The sequence below is a fragment of the Narcine bancroftii genome, chromosome 8 (genome assembly GCF_036971445.1).
Source record: "Narcine bancroftii isolate sNarBan1 chromosome 8, sNarBan1.hap1, whole genome shotgun sequence".
Lineage (NCBI taxonomy): Eukaryota > Metazoa > Chordata > Chondrichthyes > Torpediniformes > Narcinidae > Narcine > Narcine bancroftii.
Window position 1 is genome coordinate 94,082,086 of NC_091476.1, and position 22,665 is coordinate 94,104,750.

Consider the following 22,665-nt stretch of genomic DNA (forward strand, 5'->3'; position numbering starts at 1 on the left):
GACATGTATCAGAGGAATTATGCTTGCAAAGCAACAGATGTCTAGCTCATCTTCAAGCTGTATGATGTTAAATTATTTTTAGATCATCCAAACACCCTTGGTTTGGCCTCCAGATAATGTTTTTAAAAAACAATCTTATATTTGTACCTGAAATATCACCCTTTCCAATCTCTCTTGCCCTAAGTCATCTCTTCTAACCTTTCCTATTCTCTATAGCTACCAATAGTTACATTAATTAAAATAAACAATTTTGTGGCTCTGCCGGCTTCTCTCTTGCAATGATAAGATACAGTACCGAAGACTTGATAGAGTCATGCAGAATGGAATCAGGTCCTTTGGCCTAACGTACCCACCCAAATGTCCTGCCTATACTAATCCCACCTGCTTCTGCATTGCCCTTATCCCAGTGATTCTCAACTTTTTTTCTCACTCACGTACCACCTTCAAGGAATACCTAAGGTGATGTGTGAGTGAGATAAGGCAATGGCTCTCAACATTTTTCGCCACTCACATACCAGCTTAAGTAATTCCTTACTAACCACAGAGTACCTATGGCATCCTATGATCCGAAGTAGTGACTTCCAAGAACTTAAATTTGCTCACCTTCTCCACCTCTGATTTCCCCCAATGATCACTGGATTGTTTTCCCTTCCGGAAGTCAATAATAATTTCTTTGGTTATGGTGACATTGAGTGCAAGGTTGTTGCTTGTGTGCCATCAGCCAAGTTTTCAATCTCCCTCCTGTATGCTGACTCCTCGGCTTTCGTTATACAACCAACTACTATGGTATCATGGGAAAATTTGTCAATGGTGTTATTTGCCTGACTGAGCCACAAAGTTGTAGGTCTAAAATGAGAAGAGCAGGGTGATAAGAATGTAGCCCTGTGGTGCTCTGGTACTGATGGAGATTGTGAAGGAGATGTTCTTAACAATCCTCACTGATTGTGGTCTGGAGGTGAGGGAATACATGATATAATTATACAGTGGGGTATTGAGTCCCAGGCCTTGGAGCTTGCTGTTCAGTTCTAAGGGAATTATGATGTTAAATGCAGAATTGTAGTCGACAAAGAGGATCCTAATGAATGCATCTCTACTGCACAGGTGTTCCAGTGCTTTGTGTAGAGCCAATGAGATGGCATCCACCATAAACTTGTTGCTACAGTAGGTGAATTAGAATAGATCCATGTAGCCGCTCAGACAAGAGCTGATGTGCTTCAACACCAGCCTTTCAAAACACTTCATTACTGTTCATGTAAGTGCTAATGGTTGATAGTCGTTAAGGCAAGTTACTATGCTCTTCTTGGGTACCGATATTATTGATGTCTGTTTGAAAAAGGCGAGCGCTATGCCCTGTAGAAGTGAGATATTGAAAATATCTGTGAGTACATTGATAAGTTCACTTGCATTTTAAAAAAAAATTCTCGGCTGGGCACACTATCCAGGCTGGATGCTTTCTTTGGATTCAGTCTCCTGAAGGTAACCAGCATGTCATCCTTGGATACAGACAGGAGAGGATCATCAGGGGGACTTAGGGGTGTGGAGGGGTGGTTCTTCCCTGTTACTGTGGTCAAATCTGGCTTAGAAGGCATTGAGTTCCTCTGGGAGTGAAGCTTCACTATCTGCTTCTGCTTTTGTGGTTTTATTGGCTTTGTGGCAGGTTATGTCATTTAAATTTTGCCACAGCTGCTGTGTGTCCTTTGTTATTTCCAGTTTCCTCTGGAATCTTCACTTCACCCTTTTTGTAGGTCATACCTGCTCCTCCTATATTGAACAGGATCTCCAGAATTAAATGCCTGTGATCTGGCTCTCAGCAGATGTCAGATTTAATTGTTCATCCAGGGCTTCCTGCATTCCTGAAATGGTGAAGGAAGCATGCTCAAATCACCAGGAAGTCTTGGACCCCGGGATAGTACTGAGAGTTGTATCTAAAAAGAACATTGATCTTACTTACTGTGGAGGTAAGAACAATGCTATTACAGCGCCAGCGACCCGGGTTCGAATCTGATGCTGTCTTTGAGTAATTGGAACATTCTCCCTGTGTCTGCATGGATTTCCTCCAGGTGCTCCAGCTTCTTCCTACCCTTAAACATACAGGGGTTGTAGGGTAATTGGCTGTATTTGGGTGGCATGGGCTTGTGGGCTGGAAAGACCTGCTACTGTACGTTTATGTCTTATTTGATTTTCAGGGAAATTTTTCCTCGTGATCGCCCTGCTTGTTGGCTTGTTCTAAGTAATGATTTATTATATCTGTGGCTCGAGTCTTTAAGTTGCCTTTCAACCAACGACGACAATCAGCAATCTGGATCAAATCTACACACAAAATTCAAATGTTCACACAACGAGTTTTTACGAGCACTATTTAAAACCCATTTTCACTGCTGGGTTCAAATAAACCTCTGATTATTAAATTACATAAAATATATTTTCTTCTGCCTGGATGGAATCCAATTGGGAAACTACAAGCATCTGCTATCTTCCTCTGACCATTTCTCTCTGTCAACCAATGTGTTGTTAACTGCACGAGGGATTAAGGAATTGGATCATTCAAGTGTGAAAGAATGGAGATGGGGAGATGTGAATAAGAATATTAAGAATTTTATAGATGACTGCAACACTAACCATCTACTCCTTATTCTATTGTGACAATTTTTTTTTATCATGGAGTGATTACATTGCAAAGTAATGTTTATGAAAGAAGTTTACATGGCTAACATTTTGAAGCCATTATTCTGGGTCACTTGCACATTGCTCGGTATGGAAAGGTGAACCATGGTATTTAATGTACTTGTTCTTTTGACCACAACATCTCTTGGTAAATAATAAGGATTTTGTGTCAATTGTAGTTCTGCTTTTAAGTCATTAATACACAAATGTAAGATGTTCTCCTCTAGTTACGAGCAATGGAATAAAAATATGTGGGTAAAATATATCGAGCAACCAATACTTGCTGCAGGTGTGATCACCTGGATCCACAATGGGGTCCACCAACTCCCACCTCATGCAGGTAGAGCACTTCAACTGATCCTGCATCCCTATTTTATCCATTAGTTGAATTTGGTGTGTTTTATTTAACTGCCATGTTGCTGATAACCTTGTTTCATCTCAATTACCAGCCCACTAGATGATATGTTTAAGAGGACCTTTTAAGGTTCCTACCCAGTTCCCTGTGAAGCTTCTTGAGACCAAGCCTTCAATTTCCACTCCAGGGTTGGTGCCAGAGCAAGTGTCAGAGGAGGGTATTAGGGTAACCAGGTGAGATACATTCCGACAGTTGTAAACCCGCTCAGTGGGGGAGGTGGGGGGTGAGTGCTGGTGGCAGCTTAACTGGCTGGATGGGGCACAGTCTAACAGTCATAGACTAGCTCAGCGAGGGGGTGGAGGAGCTGCTGGTGGTGTTATAACTGCTGAGTGAACATAAACCTCCTCCGTCCATCTGACATAGCAGCCGAAAGCACTGTTCTTATTATGTGGAGAGCCACTAGCGTACGTCAAGCTGGACACTCGCAATGCTTGACGCACGCTAGTGACGCAGGCAGGGGCAGGTCTGATGGTGAGCAATGGCCATGAGCGTATGGGGGCAAAGCACTTCGCAAGGGGGGGCCACATACCCATGAATGCCCTCCCGCATGGTACTGACCATGTCGACTCGCACACTGGGCCATAATGACTGTTCAACTTGAGCTTTCCTTCCTTTTATGGCTACAGTTAATTTGATCATTTCAGTCTCCTTTTAACAGCACTTTCTCACTGGATCTTATTCCAAATCCCATGCCTTTAGAAAATAAAGTTCTCAGCCCTCTTCAAGTCTCACTCTGCATCTCACATATAATTCATATTGGTAGAAAATTATAATTAATAATTTGCAATTTTAACAGAACATTAGCCTTTGCATCCATGCTGTTGGAGTTGAAAGGAATGAAATTTGTGATCCATTTGTACAGAGTATGGTTAGATTGCATCTGAAGTAATGCATTCAATTTAGGGAACTGCATTTCAGGAAGAAGATTGGGAACAAACAGTGCAGTCTCCAAAACAACTATTCTCAACTTTTTTTGGCTATGGCTCCTTTAGGCTTCTGCTCACAGTTAATGGGCTTCCTTCCCTGTGAAGCAGTCAAGTTTAGTTAGTTTCTTCTGTACTCCTCTCATAGTGATTACATAAAATGGAAATATTATAATTTCATTCCATGTTTCCCCTTAAATATGCTGAGTCCCCATCGAGAATGGCTGCTCCAGAGTGATACGCTGGCTGAAAGCTTGAAATTAAGAAGGCCTATTGCAGAGACTTACTCCCTATAAATGTTCTGTGCCTTCTTCTCCCCATATGCCCACCTGTCTGTTCCACAAGCCTTTCCAAACTACAGTGAAATCCCCGGTATCTGGCACCTACAGCGGTCACAGATGCCAGATATGTGAATTTCCGGTTGTCTGTGATACACTCTTACAATGCCTCAATACTAAACTAAAACACCTGCATTAAGAATACACAGTTTAAAAGACAAAAGACAGGGCCAATGTCAAGACTCTCAACACTCAACAGATCAGGGTGCACGTATAGGAAAAGTAACAGTCAATGTCTCATGTCCTAACCATTCATCAGATGCTAGACCCTAAAAGAATTTTTCTCTCTCTCCCGCTTCTGACAAAATAATTTAGGAGCTGGAACAAATCTGTTTTTCTCTCTGCCTATTTGCTGAATGTTGATAGCATTTTCTTTTTTTTTCAATTGAATCTACCCCGTTTTGTGCCATCAACAGAGAGCTCTAATAATTGGGAACATAGCAGAGACTAAAGGAGGTTAATGTAGTGCTCTCGTCTTTAACTCTATCCAACCTTCATCATAATCTGAGAAAGAACATAATAGAATCGCCAAACTAATTATTATTTTTCTTATGTTTTATTCTTTTAATATTGCAATTTCTTAACTTGTTAATAAACCATCACTGACATTTTGATTTGGAGGTTTCCCGAGTCATTTATTTTGTCTTCAGGTTACAATTCCAATGTATGGTTGCCAACTTGAAAGCTGCAGAGATCAGGGAGGACTTAGGAGTTTAGGGGAAGATTTAGGGCCTAGCTGTAGGCAGAGAAGAGCTGCAGAGAGAAAATGGAGGCAGAAAGTACAAGAAAAGTACAAAAAAATATTGAAAAGAATGAAATCAGTGACAGCTTCAGCAGGAATTGACACTAGCAAGTGAAAGGTCACAATGGGAATTGGCAGCAAGCGTTAAAGTTTGACACAGCAGGAATTGGCACCTGTGAGGGAGATGAGAACAGGAATTGACATTAGCAAGCAAGAGATCACAGTGGGAGAAGACACTTGCAGGAAAGATCAATGGAGCAGCAGAGGGAGAAAGATCCCTGGCCTATGAAAGACACAGGAAGCAGGGTGAACAAAGGCACAGCAGGGGTGGAAGCTGGAAATTAACGAGGGAAGAGGCAAAAGTGACACTCACCAGTTTTTCAAAAAAATTACAGCCAACTATCTAGTGACAATGAATTTATAGAGGATAAGTTACGGGACAAGAAACTTTGGAAGAGCCTGGGGCAAATCTACAGTTAAAATGGAAAACTGTACACTGATTAGTGGAGGATGCCGAACAGAACAAAGCAATCTTTTTTTTTAAGGACTCTGATGTGCACTTTATTGATTTTTATTCTCTGTATTACACAGTTTGTTTACATTTCTTTATCTGTTTACAAGTGTACGTTGAATACAGTTTTTTTGTACCACTGTATGGTAATTCTGCTTCGTCCGCAGGAAAAAGGAATCTCAGGGTTGTATGTGATGTCATGCATGTGCTCTGACAATAAGTCTAATGACCTCCCCATTTCTATTTGAGATATCTCTTTCACCACAGAATTAAGAGATCGGGAGCCAAATAACTTGGACTGATTCTGACTACCATCTGTTGGCTGAGATCGGCAGAGATTGGCATGCATGCACATTCCAGACAGCTGAGCACATAATCCCATTGGATGCTCGGAACCTTAATTTTATGAGGTGGGAGAATGTCTGCATCTATAATCACATGCCTTCCATTTTTTTGGTCTCCCAGCTAATTCCATATGGATCTGTAGGTGCATGTATAAGAATACGGAGAAGTATAATTGTGTATGAATATTTTCAAAAAATAAGATGCACAGCATGATAACAGGCCCTTTCAGCCCATAAGCCCATGCTATCCAGTTACACCCAATTGACCTACAACCCCGGTATGTTTTAAAGAGTGGGAGGAAGCTCAACGAGCCTCCCAATCCTCTGTCCCAGGGACATGTGCCAATGCACAGTTGGACCAAGTCCTCCACAACAATCTCTGCCACCCTGGTGTCACCATGCTCTACCACTTCATTAGAGCCCTCAACCTCCCTTACTCGGTTGAAGATATCGGAGAAATGACCCGGAGCTGCCCAGTCTGTGACGAATGTGAACCCCAATTCTATTGGCCAGATAAAGCTCACCTGATTAAAGCACCTGCCATTATGAATGCCTGAGTGTGGATTTCAAGGGTCCTCTCCTTTCCACCAACAGGAATGTATATTTCCTAAATATAATTGATGAATATTCCCACTTCCCTTTTGTTATCTCCTGCCCAGACATGACCATGACCACAGTCATAAAGTCACTGCGCAGCATATTCACTCTGTCTGGAATCCCGTGCCATATCCATAGAGACTGGGGATCCTTGTGTATGAGCAAGGAGCTGCACCAGTACCTGCTGTCCAAGAGCCATGAGCAGGACAACAGGTTATAACCCCCAGGGGAATGGCCAGATAAAAAGGGAGACTGCCACCATCTGGAAGGCAATCCTAGCCCTCAGATCGAAAGGCTTGCCCATCTCCCGGTGGCAAGATGTCCTCTGAGGTGCTCCATGCCACCAGGTCTCTCCTCTGTACCGTTATTAATGCGACACCACATGAAAGGCTTTTTTCCTTCCCCCGGAGTCAGTGTCGGGAACCACATTGCCATCCTGGCTGACAACCCTTAGGCTTGTCCTGCTCTGGAGGCATATCAGGAGCCACAAGACTGATCCTCTGGTCGAAAATGTCCACCTCCTCCAAACAAACCTGCAATATGATGGGCGGCAAGACACAGTTTCCATCTGAGATCTGGCACATACAGGAGACCCCTCAACCAACCAATCAACATCCCCTCACGGTAACTCCGGCCAACTGGCCCCACTAATTGAGCTGGACACAGCGCCCCAAACCCTGGCTAAGCAACCCTACGGTCCTACTAACCCCCCCTCAGCCACCGGAGGCACAGCCTGTTGCACAAGACACCACCCAGGAACCAGCAGCTGAACCACATCAAACCTCACAACGACAGAATAGACCACCAGACAGGCTGAACCTGTAATGGACATTGACTCATTTCACCCTGTTGGACTTTGTTTCAAATGAAGGGGTAAATGTGGTGCAACCACTGTTTAGCTATTAGCACTGTCTGAATGTATCTACTGTATGAGCTGGCCCATCCCCCCCTTACCCTTCACACCCGTGACTCATCCCCCCCGGAAATCCCCAAACTCCTCCCTCAGTATCTGCCTTGGATCCGGGCCAGCAACATGTGAGATGTGACGATGTCTTAAGGTGATTAAACCCTATTAATCACGACTCTCCGTCAAATGTGGTTGATCGACAGCGCTACAGCCGGATTGCCCGGTGCTGCACAATTTCAATAGGTGTGTACTCCTGATGCAAGGCCATAAGATTCTCAGCATCAGCGCAAATTTTCCCTTTTGAGCAGTTGGAAATTTCCAGGATTCAATGGTAACACTGCATGCAGCTCTACAAATGAAGACCATATTTTGACATGCTGGGATAAAAGAGAGTTGCCCGTGTGTATTAAGCAATAGCTAACCCTCACTGACATCACTAAAAAATATACATTGATATTACACTTTGATGTGTACAGATTTCTGGGTTTCCTATTTTTCAAAGTGCATACTGTCTAGTTTTTGGCTACCAAATGCTTTATAGGGTTGTAGAGTTGTGAGTCATCCTTTCAATGCAAGTTCTTTTTCTGTTCTGTATCTAAAAAGTGAAAAGAATTTGCAAAATGTTTAAAAATATCCTCTCATAAGCATCTGCTTTTCCCTCAGTTTGATGACAGCTGTCAATGTCAGCTTTCTTGTCGGGAGTGAGAAGAGCCTCAACATGATGTGTTCCTGTTAGCTGATCCACCACCTATTCCAAAAATTTTTAGCAGAACAAGATTTGGTGTTTATATGCTCCAGCGCTCATGTATGCAATACAATGATTAAGCTCGTAATTGCCACCATGAAGGATCGTTAAGAGTTCAGTTTACATCGCTAAGCTAAAGCAATACATATCTGAATCACAAGTCCTTTGTGAAACATTTTTGGGTCATTTATTCTTTTTTTCTCACTCTTCTGTAAGAAGTTTAATGACTCGGAATATTTCTCCATTTGAACACATTGCCCCTGAGAGTGGTTTCAACAGATAGCTGGGACAAAGTCATAATTCTTCTCAGACAATTTTCCATTACAATAGATTGTGCTTCAAACAAATTTTGTGGAATGTTATACAACTATTGATGTGATATATATATGTTTTTTTTATAACTGCAAACTGATGTCTCTTGTCAATATTTTATGATTCAAATAGATAGTCGGTCATTTCTTGCCAAAATGCTAACCACAGACAATGATCTTGGCTCAGTCATCTTCATAATTGTGCTTTCCTTCATACGACCAGAAGGAGGAATGTTCACTCCTGAGACAACAAAACAGTTTTTGGATCCTGAACGGAGCAAGATCTGGATAATGTGCTGGCTTGGGCTGAAAAAGGGGCAGATTACCAAGCAGGTTGCAGACGTAACAATACTGAAAGATATCCAATCACTAAGTCTCCCTATCATCAGTGTTTTGAGGAATGGCCATTGATTAGAAGACTTGCCACATAAAAACAATATACGTTCTCCCTGTGCCTGCATGGATTTTCCCCAGGGGCTTCAGTTGGCATGTTTGAGGGCGGCACGGTTGGCGTGGAGGTGGCCTGGTTGACATAGTGGTTAGCTAGCTTCTAATCCTGCGCTGTCTGTAAGGAGTTTGTACGTTCTCCCCGTGTCTGAGTGGGTTTTCCCCGAAGGCTGTGGTTTTCTCCTACTGTTTGAAAATACACTGGCTGTAGGTTAATTGGGTGTAAATTGGGCAGCACTGACTCATGCGCCGAAATGGCCTGTTACCTTGCTTTATGTCTACATTTTTAAAAAATTAAATACATTAAAAAAAAGAATTAAATTAAATGGCTTCAAGGGCAGATTACAGGTTGGGTACTTTGTTCCAAGTCTGAGCCACAAAGCGTGAGCCAAATATTTAACAGAATATTTTAGATTTACCTGAATGAGTGAAGTTCCAGCATCATTCAGGCAACAGAGCATCAAATTTGTTGGTTATTGCCTAAAATCATATGCATGTCAATGCCCACAAATGCACAGAAAATCCTACAGCTCCATCCCCATTTGCATGTCTGTACTCACCAACCCCTAGAGAAGGACACATCTGTGCTCCCTTATTAAATACGCGCATACACACGCACCACTTACCCAGATCCACACAATACTATAATGACTACAAGTTCCCTCCCTTCCATCTGGGCTTCCATGCATTCATATTTCTGCTCCAGTCAAAGACTCTTTGCCATAATTATACACGGTCCTCAAGGTATACATATGATTCTATACACACACGTACTCTCACATGATCTACAATCCCCATACTCCGCATTTATATTTCCCTACCCACAACAAATACACAAATATACACCCTCGGCACTCACCAGTACACCTACAGTATATACATCCCCATATTTCTAACATTTACTCATGCACACACTCTGACCCAAACACAGCCTCACACAAAACCACTAAATGTTTTACAGGTATTCACATTCACAAATATGCATGTACGTTTGTGCACGAACACACATGCAAACAAACGTACTTCTTCATCCCTGTAAACACAATCACAAACTCTTGTGCACACACATTTCCACACTGTTTCCGTGTGTATATGGTACCGAATAATGGTGTGGGCAAGGCGATGCTGTAGTTATGTCCTTGTCACAATGTCGTGTCAGATGAAGGAGCAACAATTATTTTCTTTACTTTTCACCTCTGAACAATTATTAAAGTGCAGAAGATTCTCATCATGTTGTACATGCATCTGGGACTATCATTGCTGGCTGATATTATCTCAGCCATGTCCTGACAGACATTTGTAATTGTGTCCATGATTGGGCTTCCTAAGTGACTCTTGTGCACAAGGCCTCCTGGTTTCTGGCCTCTGCACCAGAACCTCATTGTTATATTCAGTGAAAAAGCTCCATCATGATTATTAGAGCAGTTGGGGGTGGCTGAATTAGGATAGATGTCCCATTGTGTGACATCCTGCCTTTCCCAAGGTTTCAGATTTGGTCTGATCTCTGACGAAAAATGTTTGGTAACATGATTGATGTAATCGTTTGCTGCAAGTACCTCCCAGTGACATGCTAGTTTGGGCGCACAATTAAATGAAAATATTTTTTTAAATCTTCCTGCAGGAAGATGATTCTCTTCTCTGTCATTTTATCATTGCATGGGAGGGGGCGTCTGGTGCAAGGAGACTCGATCCCAGATGAAAAGATCACAGCTGTGAAACATCAATGGTTTTCATGTCAGTCATCTGTGGAACTATGGAAGTGACATCATTGCTTTTTGGTCACATGACTTCTCTGTGGATCAATAGCTGCCAAATGGTGCTGTGGGGGTTTGACTGCTGAGCCAAGTTAAGAGATCAACTAGACTTATCGAAGATCACAAAGTGATATGTGACCTGGATCCATTGATTCCACCAATAATCCCATATGAAAGAACAAGTTGCATTTGTTTCTTTCTTAGCTGCTCTCTATTCAACTCAGAAATGGTTCACACCAGCAGCAAATTCTAAGCTATACCTGGGAGACAGAGACTCTTATAAATAAAGTATAGTGTTTCCCAATAAATTTAAAGTAAATATGTTGTGATAATGAATTCTTCAATGTGAACCTTTGTAGAGCTCGTTGAAAGAACCAAAGACTTGTTGATCAAAACCAAGGCTTTTATTAGCAAAAGACAGGAGGTCTTCACAGGTGGCCAACCAGTCCGGAATGATCTGACCTGGCTAGGGACACAACCCTTTAAGGCCCAGACAGTAGGCATGGCTTAGCTCTCAGCCACTCGCTGTAAGCACAGTCATTACACTCTAGATACTGCAACTATATACATTGGTGATAGGTCTGTACTATCACAACCTTGTAATGCATGAAGGCACATATGAGGGTGATACAGTGTCAGCAATGAGAGCTGTGGACAGTCTGAAAATGCAGCCCAAAGCACCAAACGAAACATAAAAATAAGAGACACAAGGGAGCAATTTAATGGCAGTAATCTAATCTTGGTTTCAGTTAATAGCCATCAGCCACTTTGCTTTATTTGTGTGATTTATAACATCATCTAAACCTTTCAATGACTTCTTCCTTTAAATCACACAGCAATAGCCATTATTCTCTGTTCACTGGGCATATTTCAACAATTCACATCAGGGATTTATGAGCAATTATCTGAATCCTTACATATACCATGAGTGGAAGTGACTGAAACAGGGACGAACCAATTATTTACATGCTGTCAAAAGTACCCACTATTCAAAGTATCTCGCACAGCTGCATAACATCTGTACAGTGCCTGCAGTGTCCACTAGGACAATGCTCACATTGGAAGCAGCCCATTAAGTGGAATGAGTGTAAAATACTTTGGCACAACTCTAACTGTGAAGCCTAAGGACAAGCTTTATCACTACATTGAATTTCAATGCTCACTTTTTAGAGAAATAGCTAGCTCAATTTGTGGCTTAATTCTCTGCAAGCAAGAAGTTTCCACTTGTGGATGAGTAGCTACTGAAGCAATAATGGAAGTAAAATAAACTATGATTAAAGGGAAAAAAAACAGATAAATCATGAAAATGTTAATACCATCATATAATTGCAACCAATTATATGAAATTAACATTAAAAATGTAATGTTTATAGAGATGAATCAAAAGTGTTATATATGACAGAAATTAAACAGTAAAAAAAAATGCTGATTCAATGCTTTAATGCATAGATTCTCAATGTGGGTGTATGCCCCACCCATGGGGCATGGGAATATTTTGGTGGGGCGTGTGGGTTAAGAATATTTTAGTGGGGTGTAGGAATATTTTGGGAAATTATTAAAAAGTTGGTTTGAAAAAATAAACTCGTTATGTTGATGTGAAAGATGTGACTTGGCCACACTCTCATTACAGCATAATTATGGTAACTTCCAAATAAAATTACTTTGTCTTTTTTTCATTTTCATAACGTGTTTTTGCTCTTCTGATGTTTCTCTTATTTAAACTGTTGTTATCCTTGGTTGACATTATAATTATATATTTTTTCTGACCAGTTTTATCCATTCCAAATTATCTCATTGGCGAAAGGATTCCAATTTATCTCAACCATCATGTCTCTGTCCATACCCCTTTACTTTTTCAGCTCAGTAGTGAGCAAGGCCTGTATCTGTATGTATCTGGTTTTTTTTTTAGGGTCAGTTTTCTTCCTTTGATTTAATCATTACTTGTATTACATTTTTCAATTCTAATTCATAATAAAATATTAATTAATCTGTTTCAGGGAGCTCGCGTTGTATATTTAAAATGAGCAGACCAAGCAAGCAAAATGTTCGTCAATATTCAGTGGAGTTGTTGAAGTTTGAGTTTACTCCTGCTGTACACTATGAACTTGCACCTTTTTGCCTATTATGCCAGCAAATTTTGGCAAATGTATCAATGAAAGCAGGCCATCTTGAAGTTAATTTGAGGGTAAAAAATCCTAACCATGTCAATTCAAAATTGGAATATTTTAAATCACTGGAAGAGAAGTTTGAAAATAGATCAAACATCACTGCTGTGAAAACTATGGCCCTGAATCGTCCCCTTGAAGCCAGCTGTGAAATTTCTGCACTGATAGCATAACATGGGAAGGATCATATGATTGGGGAGGAACTGATTAAACCTGCAATATCATTGTTTCTCAAAACAGTTCTGCAAAAGGATGACAAATATGGCTGAGCAATGCCATTGAGTAATAATACTGTCTGCAACAGAATAGATGACATCAGCCAAGATGTTGAAAAACAGCTTATTGGGAAGTTCAAATCACGAAAGTTCTCAATTCAACTGGATAAATCTACTGAACAGGATAGTAAGCCTCTGTTATTGGCATACATGAGATATAATGATCAGGAAGAGTTTCAAGAAGAGTTGTTTTGTGTATCATTAAAAACAATCACTACTGCAGTTGATATCTACAGCAAGCTCAAAAATTATTTGGATGAAAACGGAAACATTGTATCTTGTGTTGCAGATGGTTCACCTTCTATGATGGGTGAAAATACAGGATACTTAAAATGAATGAAGGATGACAATCCAAACATGTTGGTTGTGCATTGTGTTATCTACTGAGAAAACATAGTTGCAAAGCAAGTTTCCCCTGTTCTACACAAGATACTTCATTCTGTGATCATGTGTTAATACCATCAAAACTAAGGCCAAATGTGAATGTCCATTTAAGTTGTTTTGTGTCGATAAAAATGCAGAGCATGTGAGATTATTGCTTCACACTGAAATAAGGTGGTTGTCAAAGGGAAACTGCTTCAAAAGATTTATGGGACTGTTTGATCCCCTCAGTGAGTTTTTGAAGGACAAACCTGAAATGAAGGTCTTGCCCTCAACAGATGGAAAAGTTTATGTGAGTTACTTGACGGACATTTTTGAGAAACTAAGTACATTGAACAAACAGCTCCAAGTAGTAAATATGATGCTCGTTGATGCAAAAATAAAGTTATTTGGATTCATGATACTTCTCGAATTATGCCAAAAGGAATATTTCTGCAGGAAATTTCAGTCAATTCTATTGGTTGAATAAGTGTGAAGTAACTAATGCTGCTACAAACTTCATTGTTGACCATTTGAAAATGTTGGTTACTAATTTCAATAATAGATTTTGTGATTTAAAGGCAATGGATTTTCCCTCTTGGTTATCTCAGCCATTGCTGATGGAATTATCTGAAGTTCCAGTGCAATAACAAGAGGAGTTATCGGAGTTGCAACATGATGAATCTGTGAAAACTCTGTTCTAAGTGAAAGGCTGTCTAACGAGATTGAAAAGAAATACCCAAACTCGACTATTTAGCAAGGGAACTATTGATTCATTTCCCATCATCTTATTTAGTAGAATATGGCTTCAGAGCTGTTAGTGATTTGCTACAAGCTAAGAGAAACTGACTGGAAATTACAAAACATGGAGATTTAAGGTTGAAACTAACAAAATGAGTCCCTCAAATAAAAAAAAATCTGCAACAGCGACGGGCAAGGTTTCCACTGAAGTGAAGACAGTTGTTGAATGTATGTTTGAGATGGTTGACACATTGAAGTAGTAGTTGCATATGAAATATATGTTCCAGTGTATTCCCAACCTTAATTGCATTGAAATACACTTGCAGTAAATTATTTAATTAAAACTTCTTTTGAATATATTACTTTTTTTTCTGCTAATGGTGGGGCATATGTTTTTTAAAAAAATATTAAAGTTGGAGCCTAAGGCAAAAAAAAGTGTCCTTATTTCAGGAATTAAATTTTCTAACTATCTATGGATCACATTGGAGAGATGGGATAAAGAACCCCTGACATGATTGAAAAGTAGAATGGGACAGAGGGATTGGAAATCTAAATATAGTGATGGTAATTTTAACCACTGAACTTGGCAAAGCATCAAATTGAACTTGCATGAAGCAGGTGGTGGGTCCACTTCTATCAGTTTCGTGCCCAGGAGATTATATTAAATTATTCACAGAGAAATTGGAATAGTAAGGTCGAGGGAAGACAACATCAAAGGTAAGGAGTGGGGTGAGTGGAGTAGGGGTAAGGTGAGGGGCGAGGAATAGACAAGAGAGGTGTTATATCAACAAGGAAAATGGAGAAAATACGTGTTGCAGGAAAGAGAAATAATTACAAATAGAATTAGATGCATGGAGCTTGATCACTAGACTTTCACTGCTCAGATTTATGGATGAAGTGTTTCCATTTGTCTTTGAGATAGCCTTAATTAATCTGGCCAATGCTTAAAGCTGTAAAGAGGTGAAGGGTTGTCCAAGGATTCCTTTGGGATTTTTCCTTGTTCAATGGAAGAACAGAGTTTCATGGAAGAACAGAGTTTCATGGAAGGTGTCTTGGGTAAACTAATACCTCTCATTTTGTTCGTTTTAGATCGGTCACAGTGTTTGAGCTACCGAAAGAAAATAGAAACACACACTGAGAGCAGTTCAGTTTATACAAATGTTTATTACAAATTCAAAAGCTGATTTCAAACTACAATATGCAAGCCCTTCCCAACTATACTTATCAGCGCCTGGACTGGTCCCAACTGCTGAAGCGAGGCAACGACTGCACACTTGTAGTAGGTTGTCAGGGCGCCGGTAGCAACTTCTCCACCTACCCCAACCTGGACGTTGGCTGGACTCTAGAAGTTCTTCTTGCTGAGAGATGTTGCCACCTCTCGGAGAGTCTCAAATTTCAGCAGCGGGACCATGGCTTATATTACCCAAAAACAACTTACCCAAGCACCTATTCCCAGCACTGTAAGAAAGAAAAGTGACCAAGCTAGCATGCTTAGGCTTCTATCGAATAACATAATTTTCAGATTATCACTTTGAATACAATGGTTTATTTTGCATCAAGGCTAGGCCCATCACAGTCTGTGACCAAAACAAGCAGGAAGATTAAATGTTCTTGGCACACAGATGTCCTTTCATCAGATAACAGCATCTCTGGCCCTTCGGTGGAATTTAGCTTATGTCTGCTGATTCTAAAAAACAAGCAGGTTCTCAGCCTTGTAGAAGCAAAGGCTGCAAAAGTAAAAAAAACACGGTTTGAATCTTCCATTACAACATCTGATGCATGGTCACTATGTGCAAGGAGTCTATTTCTTGAGGAGTTGTTGGAACCTTCCAACTGAACATTTGACTTCTACTTTGGCCGGACTTGGCTGGCAAATACTTGATGATATGATCATTTGTTTTTTAGCGAACTGACTTAGTAATGTTCTTTCTGCAGGAAATCCTTAATAATCCAGCATGGCAGTGAAAGATTTCCCATATGGAAAGAGCACCATCCATGGAGAGAACGTGACAGTTTCAACATTTTGGGTTGGAAACTTTTATCTTAGGTGGGAAAGGGAACTAGCGAGTACAGAAACAGGGGGAAAGGGCTACAGACTGGTAAGAATAGTAGGATACTGGACAGACGAAGATGAGAGAAATGGAATGAGCAGACAGCTAGGGAGTGCTGGTAGAAGCCATCAGCAAATCAGACAGGAATGGACTTGAAACCATGATCTTCATTTTATGTCAAGCTTGCTTTCCCTGACTAAAAAAATAAAGTTAAATACAATAATGTATCTTCACATTTGTCAAAGACAGTTCACTAAAGCTTGTTAAAGAATAGATAGAAGCTAATTTACATATCATTTTAATTTATAAAAGAATATGCATTGTTAAAGGGCAAGAAAGGACCCTTGAAAGCTAATGCATAAAGTAGCAGTCAATATGTCCATGGTCACACCAGACAGCATTGAAAAAATGGTTAGGTAATCTGCTTTAAATAATAATTGCAGTAAAGCCACCATCTGAACAATTCTCATATTATTTGAGAAGTCAGAAAGATGCTTGATCGAGTGATTCATGTGGAAAGTGACACCTCCAATAATGTTAACAATACTGGCCTGTGTTGTGCAGCAATTGCTATTGTGGGGTTTGAACACAGCACCCTCTGATGCAGAATCAGTTAGGTTAAGCAAGAATGACTGAAATTTCATCTTCTTCATTAATAGGGTTTGAGTGACCATGACTGTATTTGGTGCAATTAAATACTTAAGAATTAAATATTTTGAATTATGGGCAACAAAATAAACATTAAAAAATTAAGAGCAAATAAAAAGATAACACAATCAATAAGGTAAACTGTTTATTATGGAGCAAAGCCTTGTATGGATAAATAAATCCTGACAGGAAATGCACTTCTAGGCCATTCCTCAACCTTATTTCACCCTTTGCATGTGTAATTTCACAGACATCTCACTAGTCTTGATAAAGGGTCCTGTAGATGACACTTTCCTTATTCTAATATCCTAATTTCAAAATATCATCTTCCAAGGCGTGAGCTATAATATCCCAAATTTCGATCTCATTAATCCAACAAATCAAACTCTGTGGCTGTTACTTTATGAATTTTCAATTCATTGATAAACCAGATAAACATTGTGCATAGCTTCGTAGCAAGACTTTCATAATAATAAATAACAAAGCACTTACTGTATAATTTTTGATCTGTTTTGGTTCAACATGGGCTAAGTATTCCCTACTGAAGATACACAAATGTATAAGATCTCAATTCCCAATTCTGTGATCATGTTTAATTGACAGAAACATTGGAATGAAACATCAGCAATTTCTAAAATCAACATCTTGTCAATTGCAGTAATTCAATATTATCAATTCAAAATTACTAAAAACTCTATCCTAAAATGTGTAGAAACCAATGTCATGGCTACATTCATCAAACATACTGTGAGCTACAAGGAAAACCTGAAGTATGTGTTTGTTCAACACAAGCATTTTATTTTTTACTGGACCCCTGTCATGAGGCAATGCCATCAGAAGTTACAAGTTAATCACCAAGAACCAGCGGACAAAGAATTGCTGGAGGAACTCAGCAGGCCAGAAATCATCCACAGGTAGAAATGGTCAGTCAATATTTCGAGTCTGGGCCTGTAAAGGTTAAAACCTTGTGTATTTTGATCTTAGTTAATTTTGTGCCTGTCTCTTTAAGAGAACTATTGTTTGTAGCATTACCATAGTGACTATGATGCAATGTCAAAATATCCACCCAGACTAATGGCTTGCTCATTATTCTCCAAGATGTGAAGGAAGCATGAGCAAAATAAATATTTATTTGAATTGTGTATCTCTTTAAAAGGTTTTTATATCATTTTTATCTTCATATACTTTTTATATCTTAATTATACAGTAAGTGCTTTGTTATTTATTATTATGAAAGTCTTGCTACGAAGCTATGTACAATGTTTATCTGTTTTGAAGTAAATAAAAGTTTGGCAATGAGAAAATAGCACATGTTGAAGTTATTTTCAAAATGCATTCTGAGTGGATTCACTTCCTGCACTCATTTATTGATGGAAAAAGACAGGCCATGTTTAATTTGTTTGGATTGGTGCAAATCCACTGGGAAAACCTAGCAATTCATCTAACCCACTTTCTGTTTCTCACTTAGCATGCGGAGCTCCTAGCTGGTGGGTCTTGTCCATTTGCTGATTGTTCACCATTGCCATGATCCTGATTAGTAGGCAACAAAGTGTTTAGTTTATGTTCTGTTAAATTTGAGCGAAATTGTGTCAATAAGGTGGAAATGGAGAATAGATCATCAGTGTGAAGTGTGACAAACTTGATGTATATTATTAAATAGACAAGAAATATTATAATATTGTTGTAAATTGGAACAGCAGCTGTAAACAAAGTCTATCAATAAATTTAGTACCTGAGTTTCATTTGATTCACTAAAACAATGTATGTTTTTGTCACAGAAAACTCACAATATCAGAATCACATCATTTTGCATGTTGAGTAATGAGAGTTTATTTTCATATACATAAATAGGGATACACCAAAATGTTTACTTGTTGCAGTCAAACAGCTCTGAGGTACACCAACAACAGTAACATATATTAAATAACTGCAAGGTGCCAAGACAGAAAAAAATATGACAAGTATAAAATGATGGGCAGATAAATATTCACCCATTGCACTCAGTACAAGAAAAAAAAGTGACATCTCACTAGCGTAGATGGTTCGTTTGGTGGACGAGGGCCAGTTTATGGTAGCACGGGGAAATCAAGATCCTGATAGCTGTTAGATGAAATCTGTTCTTAAATTTTTAAATTAAATTTAAATTTAGATGTACAGCATGGTAACAAGCTCTTCCAGCCCATGAGCCTGTGCCACCCAAATATCCCGATTAATCTACAAACCCTGTACATTTTGAAGGGTGGGAGGAAACTAGTGCATCCAGAGGAACCCATGCAGACAAGGGGAAGATATACATACTTGTTATAGACAGCACCTGATCCTAACCTGAGTTGCTGGCGCTGTTACAGCATTGTGCTTACCATAACGCTAAACATGCCACCCATAACTGGGACCCTAGATGTGTAGGGTTCCAGGATTTTCCACCTTTTGCTGAAGAGAGCAGCAAAAAGATGTTGAGAGCAGGTTATTGAGTTTAACCTGTCATATTTTTTTGCATGTCCCATTGACTTTAATTTCATCCTAGTAATTTACTAACAGGGTGGTGAAGAGAATCACTTTGCAATTTGTGTTTTCTGTTATCTGATTGCTCACGCATCCTGGTCAGATTTCATTTACCTGCTGATGCTAAAATAAACTGCTCACCAACCATGTGTTGCTAAATAATTGACAGAATTTATTAATATGTTATCTAATTAAAAGCACACTCGAAGGGAAGCAGTCATCAGTTTAATTAAATTCAATTACATTCAAACTATTATATAAAGCTCTATCGCAAACACATTAAATGCAATCATTTGAAATTGCAATAAAATAACAATGTTAATGATCAATTTGATTAAATTTTAAATTAGATGTTTAAATATATGCAAAAGTCTAAAGTTTCTGTTGTACATTTAAGGTTTGCTTCATGACCCTCTCATCTACTTCTGCCTCTGGTTCTATAGATTTTTTACCTAATTCTCTTCATCATGCTTCCCTATTAATTACTTAGAAAGTAACCTTTCCTGTTCAACAGTCTACTTCTAATTTTTACATGCAGGACTTTACAGTTTATTTCTGTTACATTTGTACAAATACTTGCAATTGGGAGGTTTTTGATCTGTTCTTTATTTGAATATACAGGAAAGCACACTGTTGGTGGCCCTTGGGACATTGGGGGCAATCCATCATCCTGATAAAGGTACTTAATTCTTGATGAAGTGTTCTAGCCCAAATTATATAGTATATATATTTAATTTACACCTAGAGTTTGGTAACCTACAAACCCCATACTTTTTTTGTAGGGTTGGTGGAAAATGAAAAACACAGAGGAAACCCACACAGGCACAGAGAGAATGTACAAACTCCTTACAGACAGCATCGGATTCAAAAGTGTGTTGTTGCAGTAATAGCATTGCGTGAGCCGCAAGGCAAACTGTACAACCCTAATGATCATTCATTTTTTTTCCCCCATTGATGCATTGATTCCTCCAACAATTTTATTTTGTTTTGGAATTCCAGGTTTCAACTTAAAGACATTGAAGGTTTCCAAACCTATTATTAAATATTCATTACACATTTGGTTTCAACTTTGGAGGTATTTTGGACTAAAAACTTTTTGCCTTAGCTAATATTATATGTCTTAATTATTTTTTTACACCATCTATCGAACCTTTCTTATTTGGAAGATTAAAGGAATGATATCTTTTTTTTAGATTTATTCGCTGATGGTGGTTCGATGTCTTTTGAACAGCATTCCACCAAATATAATTAACCATGCAGACATTTTCTGAAATTGGTAATGCTTAATTATCTAACATTACAATAACCAGATTTACTTAATGGTTTGTTCCAGAAGGGTTTAAATGGTGCTATTTATATTCTTATATTAAATTTGAGATCAATCCACATTGATAAGATTCGACAAACATGGGAATTGAAACTTCAACAGACATTATCTCCTGAAACATGACGAATAATTACAAGACTTTGTTCATGTCATTCTTTAACGCAATTTAAAATAGTTCATAGAACTTACATGTCTGAAGATAAACTAGCTCACATCTTTCCTAATATGAGCTTTACTTGTGATAGATGCAATACTGATGTGGTTTTATATATCCTGTGTCCTGTGTCATGTTGTGTCTTGTGTTAGAAAAATTTTGGAAAGATATTTGAAAACTCTCAATGATACTATTTATTCAATTACAACCTAAACCCTTAACTGCTCTTTTTGGAATGACAGATGTAGGTTGTTTACCTCCTTCAGCAGATCGAGTTATAGCTTTCTCTACACTATCAGCTAGAAAAGGTATTTTACTTAAATGGAAAGACTCTGATTCTCCTACATCATTTCAATGACTTTTTCATGTTATGTCTTTCTTAAATCTGGGAAAAAAAAAATCAGAAATCATACTTCAGATACAACTTCTAAATTTGAAGCAACATGGAAACCATTTATTGATTATTTTCATGGGCTATAGCTGGTATTATTTTATGAATTAACTCTTCCTTTCCAGATGTAACATAATTCTTGCTGTTTTTGTTATCAGTAGGTTTTAAACTATTCAACAGATCTTCAGGATAGAATGCTCAGATGTTATTTTTTGATAGATTAGTTGAGGTTTTTATATATAATATAATTATTTCTTTATCTCTGTTTTATTTGTTAGGCAAATTATTTCCAATATGTCTTATTTTCACTCTTTGGAATTATATATGATACACTATATAGGCTTGGACAGACCATTTTAATTGTGTTATTTCTATTCTCCTTATGCTGTGTATATTATGAAATGTTAATAAACAGATAGAAAAAGAAAGAAGGTCTGTGATTTGGAGGATAGAATGCTTGTGGTTGTGTTCCTATGACACAACAGTAGTTGGCCTCACCTGTAACAGGTGGAAATTTTAATGTTGTGAGAGTAACACCCTGAGTCTCAAAGTTACCCATTTGTTTTTCACCAAATTTCACCAGTAGAGAGAGTATGGAGAGCACCAAGTTCATTAGAGTCCACTTAACTAATGACCTATCGTGGACACACAGCACCTCCTCTCTTCTCAGGAATGCGCAACAGTGACTGCACTTATTGAGAAGACTGAAGCAGACAAGTTGGCCGGCAACCATTATGTCAACCTTCAACAGGAGGTATATCAAAAGAGTCTTGGCTGGCTTCATCACAGAGTAGTATGGTGGCTGCAGAGAAACGGACCAGGGCTCAATTCACAGGACCATAAGAGTTGCAGAGAGGATCTCTGGAGTTACCATCCCCTCCATCGATGTGATCTACCTAGATTGGTGTCTGAAGAGGGCACGCAAAATCAAGGAGAACCCCTGCCACGCCGCACGCAGCATCTTTCAGCTGCTCTTGTTGGGGAAGAGATACAAGAGTATCAGATCCTGTGCCACTAGGCTGAGGAATAGCTTCTTCCCAGGGGCAGTGAGAATGTTGAAAGTCCAAAAGAATTGCTCACAGCAACCATCCGACACTCTTGTATACATGAAACAATATTTATTTATTTGTATAGATGAAGTACTTGTCCTGCATATACATTATTTGCCTGAATATGTGTTATGTCCGGTTTTATGTCTGCTCCATTTTTGCACTGAGGAGCAGAGAACGTTGTTTCGTTGGGTTCTACTTGTACATTCAGATAAACTTGACTTGACTATGTGCCTGTTACTCCTGTTTTTTTTCTGGTAATCGGTTCTACAGATTAGAAAGGTTCTAATGATTTGGTGATGAT

At 39.0% G+C, this 22,665-nt stretch overlaps 1 long non-coding RNA gene across 2 annotated transcripts; it reads left to right on the plus strand.

The window, feature by feature from the left end:
• The first annotated feature begins 3,122 nt into the window (after nucleotides 1-3,122).
• Nucleotides 3,123-14,558, plus strand: LOC138741810 (uncharacterized). Of its 2 annotated transcripts, none has more exons than XR_011343781.1 (3): nucleotides 3,123-3,252; nucleotides 5,861-6,003; nucleotides 12,696-14,558. It is a non-coding gene; the product is annotated as an uncharacterized lncRNA (long non-coding RNA). The 2 variants fall into 2 exon arrangements; XR_011343782.1 differs by lacking the exon at nucleotides 12,696-14,558 and adding an exon at nucleotides 8,105-8,462.
• The last annotated feature ends 8,107 nt before the right edge of the window (nucleotides 14,559-22,665 follow it).